Genomic DNA, 11474 nt, shown 5'->3' on the forward strand with positions numbered 1-11474 from the left:
CTCTAGCGGCCGGGGCGACAAGCGGCAGGGGCCGGCAACTGGAGCAGCAACGTCAGAAAGGGGAAGATTAGCAGAGGATACAGAGGCTCCAGCACCCCAGGGTGCACAAGAAACCTCATCAGCAGCACTCCAGGGTTCACAAGTAACCACACCAGCAGCACTTCAGGGAGAATCAGCAACCTCGCCAGCAACACCCCAGGGTGCACAAGTAACTACACCAGCAGCATCCCAGGGTGCACAAGTACCAACTCCAGCAGCGTCCCAAGAAGCACCAGTTGCCACGGCAGCAGCATCCCAGGGTGCACAAGTAAGTCTTCATGTTGCTGCTGGCCCCGCTGCCGCTGCTGCTGCCTTCCTTGGAGGCAGAGCTGTCCAAACCATTAGGCTCCACTTTGCACCTCCTCGCCATCTGGCTCTTCATGTACTTGTCCTTGTTGGCAGCCAGTCTCTGATGCCGCCTGTACCCCTCAATTTGACTGCGGAGGTAGCCAGGACCTTTGGTCAGGAGCCTGAGCGGCAGAGAAACGCTCGCCTCGGGCGGCATGCTTGCAGTGGGTGCGATCTCGCTCGGCATCTTACTTTGATCCAGCCAACGAGGACAAACACGTTTTCACATCCGCGAAGAGGCAAAGGCCAGGACTTCCATGAGCAATGACAGGCTGTCTGCAATCGCCTAAATCCACATTCACTATGACTTTGCCCATAACCTGCCCATAAATGGAACTTCCAGTGGTGACTAGGTTTACGCAGTTACATTCTTTGAAAATGGAACTGGAAACATGATTTATGGCTAAATGGCAATATATGCTGGTCTGCCAAGAGTGTTGTCCAAGTCTATGAGAGGAACCCTGAACTGTCTACTAATCCCCTCAATCTTTGGGAGCCCAAACAGGGCACTGCAAGAAGAGGTAGAAGTCGGGCCACCTACATCAGTGTACTTGCTGCGGAATGACACAGGCCTTGGGCAGCGTTACCGAACTGAGGACTGCCATTAAAGATAAAGTCACACTTTGGGAGACCAAACGGGGCACTGCAAGAAGAGGTAGAAGTAGGGCCACCACACCAGTGTACTGCGGAACGACACATGCTTTGACAGCATTAACAAACTGAGGACTGCCATGCTAGATAATCTGGTCTGAGGTGCTATATTCGTGGAACCAGGGATGGCATATAGGCTAAGGCCAACGAATGCCCTTGCATTAGTAGTAGTGGTAAATGGCAATATACATTCAGGAGCACCTGAATGATCTTGCAGCATCATACCAGCATGCTGAGTGCTGAGTGACAGTGAACTAAGAACTCATTCCAGTCATGCTAGTCAGCATGGCTCAACAATAGTAACACTGAGTGATTTAAAAAAAATTGTACTTAACCATGCTACTCACCTTTATTTGACATTTACCAAGAGCACCTGAATGATTACGCAGCATCATGCCAGCTATTGGTAAGCTATATGATGAATTGTGAATTTTATATGTTATGTTATTATATATTTTTATATGTTATTGAATCAAAATCAAGAATTATAAATTCACATTTCAAAAATGGTTTCATAATTCAGTAGTACTGATTTTCAGTATTCCGTACTGATATTTGAGAATACATGAGGTTGCATGCAAAATACTGATTTTCAAAAATCCATTTTCTGTGTAGTACGTTCTATTGCATTTATGTGAGAAATACCGATTTCCCCCCACAAAATACTGATTTTCAGCCATCAAAATTCGGAAATGCTCAGTGAAACTTGGGAGCTCTGTAATTATTCACAATCACATTGTGTTTGAGAATTCAAAATGTGATTTGTGATCTTGTTTATGAGTCATCATGGAACTATTATTTGTTATAATAGTATGACAGTAAAATAGGTTAGATTGAAAGCGATCATAGTAATGTAAATGCACCATTTAGTTTGACCAATTTTCATGATGGAAATTGAAGTCAAACTAAATGTTGCATTTACATCACTATTCAATGTTGAAATTGATGTGATGTGAAGTTGTTATGTCAGGAGGACCATTAAAGGTGCACTGCACACACTAACACAGTCTAACAGTAACAGGCAATCAAATCAACACACAAAACATTTTCTGAAAAAAAGGTTTTCTTTACTGCAAAAACTTACAGTATTTTATTTGCAGTTTTTGCATGCTCCTTTATAACATTTTACATAACATTTTACAACAGTACAACTTGATTATTAAAACAAGGACAACTTCAATTCTTGATTTAAAAAAATGAATGAAACAATGATCCCAATCATCCCATTCCACCCACTCATTACTCTTGACCCAACCAAAATTAGTTCTGAAATATTGGTCATAAATTGGGTGCAAAAATGCTCCAAAATAAGGCTCAGAATGCACCAGAGAGCATCTAAAACCCCAGAGCTTAAGGGCCCTGGATTCCGGCCGCAAGGGACTTTGAGCTCGTTATTTACGCTGCGTGCACATTATTTCACATACATTTTTTGTAATCCTGTCATGCCACCCCTCTTTTTGAAAAGCTTCGTAAGGCCCTGTGAAGTTTGCTACCTCCCACCCCAATAAAACTACTGAGACACTTCAGAAAAAATGAATAAGAGCATGGTCACATTGGAATAAATCTCTAGAATGCTATATTTCTTGAAACACCAGATGGCGCTTTATAAGGGGGCATGAGCAATAGACAATAGACAATAGGTGCAGGAATAGGCCATTCGGCCCTTTGAGCCAGCACCGCCATTCAATGTGATCATGGCTGATCATCCCCAATCAATACTCCGTTCCTGCCTTCTCCCCATATTCCCTGACCCCGCTATTTTTAAGAGCCCTATCTTGCTCTCTCTTGGAAGCATCCAGAGAACCTGCCTCCACCGCCCTCTGAGGCAGAGAGTTCCACAGACTCACCACTCTCTGTGAGAAAAAGTGTTTCCTCGTCTCCGTTCTAAATGGCTTACTCTTTATTCTTAAACTGTGGCCCCTGGTTCTGGACCCCCCCAACATCGGGAACATGTTTCCTGCCTCTAGCGTGTCCAAACCCTTAACAATCTTATATATTTCAATGAGATACCCTCTCATCCTTCTAAATTCCAGAGGATACAAGCCTAGCTGGTCCATTCTATCAACATATGACAGTCCCGCCAGCCCGGGAATTAACCTAATGAACCTACACTGCAATCCCTCAATAGCAAGAATGTCCTTCCTCAAATTTGGAGACCAACACTGCACACAATACTCCAGGTGTGGGCTCACTAGGGCCCTGTACAACTGCAGAAGGACCTCTTTGCTCCTATACTCCTTTTGTTATGAAGGCCAACATGCCATTTGCTTTCTTCACTGCCTGCTGTACCTGCATGCTTACTTTCAGTGACTAATGTACAAGGACCCCCAAACCCCGTTGTACTTTTTGTTTTCCCAACTTGACAACATTTAGATAATAATCTGCCTTCCTGTTTTTGCCACCTAAGTGGATAACCTCACATTTATCCACATTAAACTGCATCTGCCATGCACCTGCCCACTCACCCAACCTGTCCAAGTCACTCTGCATTCTCAAGGGCATTAACCTTGTACCATCCCGGGAATTAACCTTGTACCATCCCGGGAATTAACCTTGTACCATCCCGGGAATTAACTTTGTACCATCCCGGGAATTAACCTTGTACCATCCCGGGAATTAACCTTGTACCATCCCGGGAATTAACCTAGTAACCTTGTCAGCAGACTGACAAGTAAGCACAACATTTTTATTTAATGAATTTAAGTTGACAGAAAAAAAAAAATTTACGTCAAAAATAATAATATTATATACATGATTCTTGCTACATATTTCAAGCTTTCGGACAGGAACAGTGAACTGTTTTTATTGACAAAATAACATGTCGTATTATTTTATGCTGGGGTATTTGGATGGTCTATCTTAAACAAGTAAAAATGCTTTAACTGTCTGCAGAAGGATATACGGCCATTTATATTTTATATATTTTAGCACAACATTTTTGGGGACTGCTGAACATTTTTTTGCAATGGGATTTAGTTCCTTGCAGGACAGTTTATATTATCACTGTCAGCATCAAAGTTGTCTCATACATGCTTTTGGGTTTGTTTGTGTTTAAGTTTAGGTTTATTATTGTCACATGTACTGAGGTACTGTAGAAAGCTTTGTTTTGCGTGATCTCCAATCAGATCAGATAATACTATCACGTCGGTCGCAACACGGTCATGTGCTCCGGTTTCCTCTCACACTCCAAAGACATACATGTTTCAAGAGACAAGAGTGTTTTATGTCCCAGATAGGACAATGAAGTTCTTACTCGCTGCAGCACAACAGAATATGCAAACATAGTACATAATGGAAGAAGAAAATAAAGTTCAGTGTGTGTATACACATGCACACATACTCAATAAATAACAAATATAGTACAATAATAATAATAGTCTGTTGCAGTTCAGAGCTTATTTGTTGTCGTGTTTAATAGCCTGATGGCTGTAGGGAAGAAGCTGTTCCTGAACCTGGACGTTACTGTTTTCAGTACGTTAATTGGCATTAATAAAGATTGGAAATTGTTCCTAGTGTGTAGCATAGTGCTAGTGTGCAGGGATCGATGGTCAGCGTGGACTCGGTGGGCCAAAGGGCCTGTTTCCACGCTGTATCTCTAAACTAAACTCAATACTATACAGAGCAAAGGGGAAGATACAGAGTGCAGAATATAGGACTCAGCATTGTAGAGTATCAGTTCCAGACGTTTCATGATGTATGTGACACTTAGAACACCAAAACATATTTAAATAAATAATTTCCTTTAATGGAGGGAGTAAGACTGCTGCCTGATTAATCATACAGTATACATGTCTGTACACATTTTGTCTTTCTTTCATCCCATGAAACTCAGATTTAACAACTACAATATCTGTGATAACACTAAACCATCATTCAGTTTCTGCTGACTTAGAGGAAGCAGAGAACATTGTGCCAAACTATTCACCAGTGACCATATTTTATATCCTTGGGAGTTTGCAATTATTACTGGACTTCACATAACTTCACCTTTCTGCTGGAATTATTGCCAGACAGGAAAGTCGATCAAAATCTGTGCCAAGAGAAATAACAAGATCACGATTTTAAACTGTGCCAAACAATTTGATTATTTTTTTGTTAATAATGAAGATCATTTTATGAGCTATATATCAACAATATGAGAAAAATAATTTGTGCAACGTATTACAGAGTTGTAGACTTCTTTGGAGTTTAGTTAAAAGTTGTAATATTTGCTGAAGTAAGTACTTGTCATTGAGATTCCATAAGTATTTGTGCTATGTATTTGAAATAATATCACTGCAAGCGAACCCAAAAATTTGTTTTATTATGTTAAATGTCCACTTTTGGTCCAATCCATGGATTTTCTGTTAATAATAGGAGACCATTGCTTGGGTTAACACGTTAATTCAATTTTTTAATGTCATGATATATTTATTGATACATGTAGTGAAGTTACTTTACAAGTGCAAGGAAGCATAGTTTTAGTAATATGCATGCATCCTAATTGATTGAAATGGTATTACCATTTTGTAATACTTAACTTTTGCATGACAAAACATACTGAGATGAATAAATTAGTTTTTTCAAGAAAGAGTTTATTGTCATGTGTCCAGATAGGACACAGTTTTTAACTGCTGCCCCACAATTGTTTTCCTCGGTAGTTACATTTTTATTTAAAATGTTCAAAGCAATGTATTATCACTGTTTAAAGGACCAACATAGAAATAAGATGACCACCTCTGGCCTATGCTTTAAGGAAATTATAACTTATTCACCAGGTGTTTAAGAGTGTATTGATCAGAAAACTGCCTTACTCTCACTCATATCTTCCATCTTAGAATTCAATACCAACACTCCCTTTCAATGTTTGCACTTGTGGAGTTGCCATTGGTTTGATGCATTGAAACGAGACCAACAACAGTGAAATCATACATTTAGGAGAAATGGGAACTAAATGTAGGAAGGAAAGGATTAGCTAAGGAAGAGTAGATCAAAAAAATAATAAACATCAGGATTTGGAGTGGTCAAACCACTGTTCTCCAGCTGACATTTGAAATTAATTGGCACCTGATTAATCCAAATTGGCTCATTTGCAGAGGCATTTGATGAAGTATTCTAAGGAGACCTCTCATGGTATTAATGTCACATTTTAATAAAGCTGATTTAAGATGAATTGATTGTGCATTTTTGGACTGATTCATTTCTTTGAATGCCAATCAAAAGCATGAATTATTCGATAAATAACTGAATTTTTCAAACTGTTCTTTTCACCCTTTGATTACATAGATGGAAAAACAGACTATAAATCGAGATTAAAAATGACTGCCCTGGAATATATAATTATCTTTCAAAATAAACCTACTTAAAAACTAATTATATTAGAGAGATTTTACCAATATTTCCTCTCACATATTCCAAGTAAAATGTCCATGACTTGATAAACCAATGAGATAATATGAAATACATTTGATGTATTTTCCTGGACCCTTTCCCACCATAATTTTACAAGAGATTTGAATCAGTTTAAACTGAATGGATGAATTCCTGCTAAATTTATATTAAAAAAAAGAAATTCAGCCAAATGAAATGTCGCTCATGATATTTGACAATGTAATTTCGGGATCTAAGGACCAGTGCAGAATATAATTACCAAATCTTACAATTTTCAGCACTAATCATTGTCAGGTGAATCTGCATCCCTCACTGACTTGTCAGGAAATTCTGGATGCATGTGTTAGTCTGTGTGAATACAGAAACACTGAACCTCTTGAGAAGGCTTCAGCACTGTAATTCCAACTGAGCTCTGACATTGGACTCTTCATGACATCCAGCAGTAGAGTGCTAATTCCCTATAGTTTACCTGCTGAAATACAGGAAAATCTGCTTGCTGAATCTTGCCACGTTCGACCCAGTGTAGTTTCATCAATAAGGGGGGTTCACGAAAGAGGGCACACAAAATATCACTAGCAGGCAGGCTTAAAGTAAACCCAGAGATATTCTGTCAATATATAAAGAGCAACGGAATAACTAGGGAGAGAGTTGGGCCCATTGGGAATAACAAGCGCAATCTGTGTGTGGATCTACAAGGTATTCGTAAGATTCTAAATTAATACCTTTCATCTGTGTTCACAAAGGAAACGGATTTGTGGCCAGTGAAGGGGAACCTGAACTTCTTGTGTAAGTCTTCATAAGTAAAGAGGAGGTACTCAATGCCTTAATGGGTTTAAAAGTGGATAAATCCCCGGGACTGATGATATTTATCCCAGGCTTCTATGGGAGGCGACGGAAGAGATTGCTGAGGCTCTAACTGAGATTCTTAAATCCATCTTGATCATAAGTGAGGTATCGGATGAGTGGAGGACAGCAAATATGATACCCTCTTTACAAGAAGAGAAACCTATAGAAGGCTGATAATTACAGACCTGCGAGTTATTAATGAGTAGTAGGGGTGTTATTGGAAAGATAGCGAGCTTGGTTTTTTCAATGACAGATCCTGCCCGACCAATTTGACTGAATTTTTAGAAGAGGTAACAAAGAATGTTGCCATGGAGTGCAGTGGATATGGTTAAAATTGACTTCAGGGAGGCCTTTTTCCAGGTCACACATGGGAGAGTGGTTGAAAAGGTTAGGGCTAATGATATCCAGGGCAAATTGGTAAATTGGATCCTGCAGATACTGGTTTGCAAAAAAAAAAGATGTAGTGCTGGAGTAACTCAGTGGGTCAGGCAGCATCTCTGGAGAACATGGCTCGGTGATGTTTGGAGTTGGAACCCTTCAGACTGATTGTGGGGTGGAGGGGGGGGGTGGAGAGAAAGCTGGAAGAGAGGAGGGGTAGGAGAAAGCCTGGCAGGTAATAGGTTGATATAGGTAGGGGGAGGGGGAGGGGTTTGAAAGGCAGACGGTTGAACAATGGCCCGAGATGAAAAGATAGGAGGAGTAGGACAAAAAGATTGAAGAGTTATGAATTATGAAGCTAGAGGGAGGAATGTAGGTGGAGAGGGAGGGGAGAAATAGATATGAGCTCAGGTGGGGCACATGGGAGAAAGGGGGGAGGGAAGTAGGAGACAGTGGGGGAAGAAGGAAGAGAGGAAAGGATTTGTAGCCACCTAAAATTGGAAAATTCAATGTTCCTGCCACGGAAGCTGTCCAAGCGGAATATGAGGTGCTTTTCCGCCAGTTTTCATGTAGCCTCACACTGGCAATGGAGGAGGCTCAAGATAGAAAGGTCAGTATGGGAATATGAGTTAAAATAGTTGGCAACTGGGAAATCCTGTAGGACTGAAATGGATCCAGTATTGGCCTGGCAATGGGAGGCCGAGGGTGGTGCTAAAGGGTAATTTTTCTGTTTGGATGTCTATAACTAGTGGTGTTCCTCAGTGATCGGAGCTGGGACCTTGCTGTTTGTGATATATGTGAATGATTTGGGTGTGAATGTAGGAGGAACAAATCAATTAGTTAGCAGATGACATAAAGATTGATGTTGATGTGACAGTCTGTTGTTGAAATGAGCTGAGAAATAGTAGATTAAGTTAATACCTGGCGCCAGTCTTATTGGCAGCCAGTCTTTTTTTATCTTTTAATTTTTTTTTAAAATACTCGCCTAATAAAGTATAATCGTGATTGTGATTGTGGTTGTGATATGAGGTGATCTATTTTGGGAGTAGCAATGAGTTTAGGATATATGCCATGAATGGTGGAGTCCGAAGAAATATTGAGGAGCAGAAGGACCTTGTTGTACAAGTCCAAAGGATGTGTTAACATTGAAGAGGGTGCAAAGTAGATGCACCAGGATCTGACCCAAATGAGGTTGTGATGAACTCAATACCTCATCTCAGTTTTGAGGAGAGACTGGAGAATATCGGAACCAAGTCTCTTTTTACTGGGCAGACGAGGTCAGGATGAAACTGCCTGAGGGGCATGGATAGGGTAGGCTGCAGGAATATCTTCCACAAAGGTAGACAGAACCTCTATAGATTTAGGATAAGGGATAAGAATTTTAGAGGAGTTCTGAGGGAGACCCAGAGAGTGTTGAGTACACTGTCTGAGAGAGTGGTGTAAAGAGAGCCACTGATAGCATTTAGGAAGTGTCTAGACCAGTATTTTTTATCCATCTGGCATAGATGACTATGTGCCAAGTACTGAAAGATGGGATTAACCTGGATTGGTGCTTACTGGTCGTGGATGTGATGGACTGAATGGCCTGTTTCCCTTCTATGTTTCCTTTTCTTTCAATTGTGAGGATGAAAGGCAAACCTTGAGGTAAATAACATTATTTTTAATTAACCATGTTTTAAAAATCTACTTCTTTTATGTATTGACATTATAACAACATATTTAACAGTTATTTTTTAATAGCTTTTGAATGTTTGTAAATGTCAATGTCATTCACAAACATTCAATGATGATCACAGGTTTGACAGTGAGGCAGACAAAAGATTGCTAAACCGGATATCAAAGCAATGCCATGAGTTGATGAACCATTTATGATCAGAGGTCTGAGTGCTGGAGGGGTCTCACCAATCAGATATTACAAGAAGAATGGTCGAAACAAGGGCTCGATCCAAAACGTCACCCATTCCTTCACTCCAGAGATGCTGCCTGGCCCGCTGAATTGCTCCAACATTTTGTGTCTATCTTAGATATTACCAGCATCCTGGATTTAAGTTGCTAACGTAAGTTCTGATCGCTGTACGTGTTCATCTGCACAAATTCCTGTCCATAATTTTAAACATCTGAAAATCGCAGGGAGTTTTAGTCAGATTTTTCAATGGATCCTTCTGGCAGACAAAGAGTGGATTGGTCATGGTTGTTCCAATTTATGTTTCCTTTTCCTCATACGCATTAATTTGTGTACTTGCTTAAAATAAATTAGTCCTCAAGGGGGCAGACTAGTACCACAGCTTGGTGAATCATGTGGCTGCTTAATGAAATCAAGCTGAATGCAGCTAACAAATAGTATAGGTAACAATATCGCATTGAAAACGTTTATTTAATCGTGAAGATGTATAAAAGGAAAACAACAGGCAAATGGTTAAAAAATAATCTATTTTCATTGGTTAAACAGAGCTGATCAAGAAAAAATAATAATAATTGAACATTTTTGCTATACATTGTAATCAGTAAAGAAAATATCTTCTCTAATGATATATAATTAATCCTCACTTCAATTACAAGCTTCAATGTACAAAAGTCTTGATAAGCAAACAAAAATCAACAGTAAAGGTTTTTGCAAATTTACTTTGAGTAAACAAACATCCCATTTACAGTCCATTTACATTTTTAGGCATCTGACAACATTCGGGATGTTTATCAAGATGCTCTCGATCTTCTACAGATGCACTACAGAAAGATTGCTGCATGGTCTGGCAAAAGCCTTGCTCTTAACCACCTGAACCTGCAGAAAGTGATGAACACAGCCCAAGTCATCATAGATAGACACAAAAAGCTGGAGGAACGCAGCATCTCTGGAGGAAAGGAATAGGTTGACGTTTCGGGTCGAGACCCTTCTTCAGACGTCTGCTGGCCAATTCACTCATCTTTGTGATCAAATGATTTGTGCAGAGGGCTTTGTCATATAATGACTTGTTCTATTTGTGTTTATCTGTCTTTTCGGAGTTTAGTAGCAGAGGGTTTTTGGAGATGAAAAAGAGAATTAAAATGGCTGCACATGGCTCAGACTGTCTCTGTATGATCACAACACATCACTTACTGCAATGTTAATAACTTTAGAATGAGTCAAATGTGCAGCATCAACGCAACCATAGGATGGAATTATCCCACCACTAAACAGCAAGTTTCACATTCATATTTTCAGACATTCTAGAGGAAGGCCATTTGGCCCATCAAGTCAATGTCAGCTCAGAGTGCAAATTCATTCCAATTTCACTGTAACCTGTTAGCTTACACATGCCATCAATTCTACCCCAATTTCCCTTCTGCTTGCCTACACTGGTGATAATTTACAGTAACCATTTAACCTACCAACATACCCTTGAGGAGGAAACTAGAACACGTGGTGGGAAATCAGTCACAGGGAGAATGCGCAAACTCCACACAGATTGCACAGGAGTTCAGGATCAAACCCAGATCACAGCAGCTGCGAGGCAGTAGTGCTAACCACTGCAGCCTTTAAACGATTCATTTAAATAGACTGCTGAATGTGTATTCAGCTGTACAAGGTTAAGTGAGGGCATCAGCTGGACTCATAAAGACTGAATTTGGCAGCATTGGTATCATATCAGTGAGACAGAGACAGAGCTGAGGAAAAGGCATCTGCAATTTACATACACACACACACACACACATAGATATATATATACTAGACCAAGTGCAGACCCGTTGGGTCTGTTCCCTCCAACGTGCGGTTTGGGGGGGGGGGGTGAGGCGGCATGCAGCGTCACACACACTAACTATCCCCCCCCCCAGCACTCACGCTTATTACCCCCCTTGATATTATA

General features: G+C 40.3%; 1 long non-coding RNA gene across 1 annotated transcript; it reads right to left on the reverse strand.

Moving 5' to 3' along the window:
• Positions 1-1139: 1139 nt before the first annotated feature.
• Positions 1140-10468, reverse strand: LOC116970668. Its single transcript, XR_004411250.1, has 3 exons — positions 10455-10468; positions 5021-5025; positions 1140-1175 (listed from the first exon to the last, which is right to left on the reverse strand). It is a non-coding gene; the product is annotated as an uncharacterized LOC116970668 (long non-coding RNA).
• Positions 10469-11474: the final 1006 nt, after the last annotated feature.

The sequence above is a fragment of the Amblyraja radiata genome, chromosome 3 (assembly GCF_010909765.2).
Source record: "Amblyraja radiata isolate CabotCenter1 chromosome 3, sAmbRad1.1.pri, whole genome shotgun sequence".
NCBI lineage: Eukaryota > Metazoa > Chordata > Chondrichthyes > Rajiformes > Rajidae > Amblyraja > Amblyraja radiata.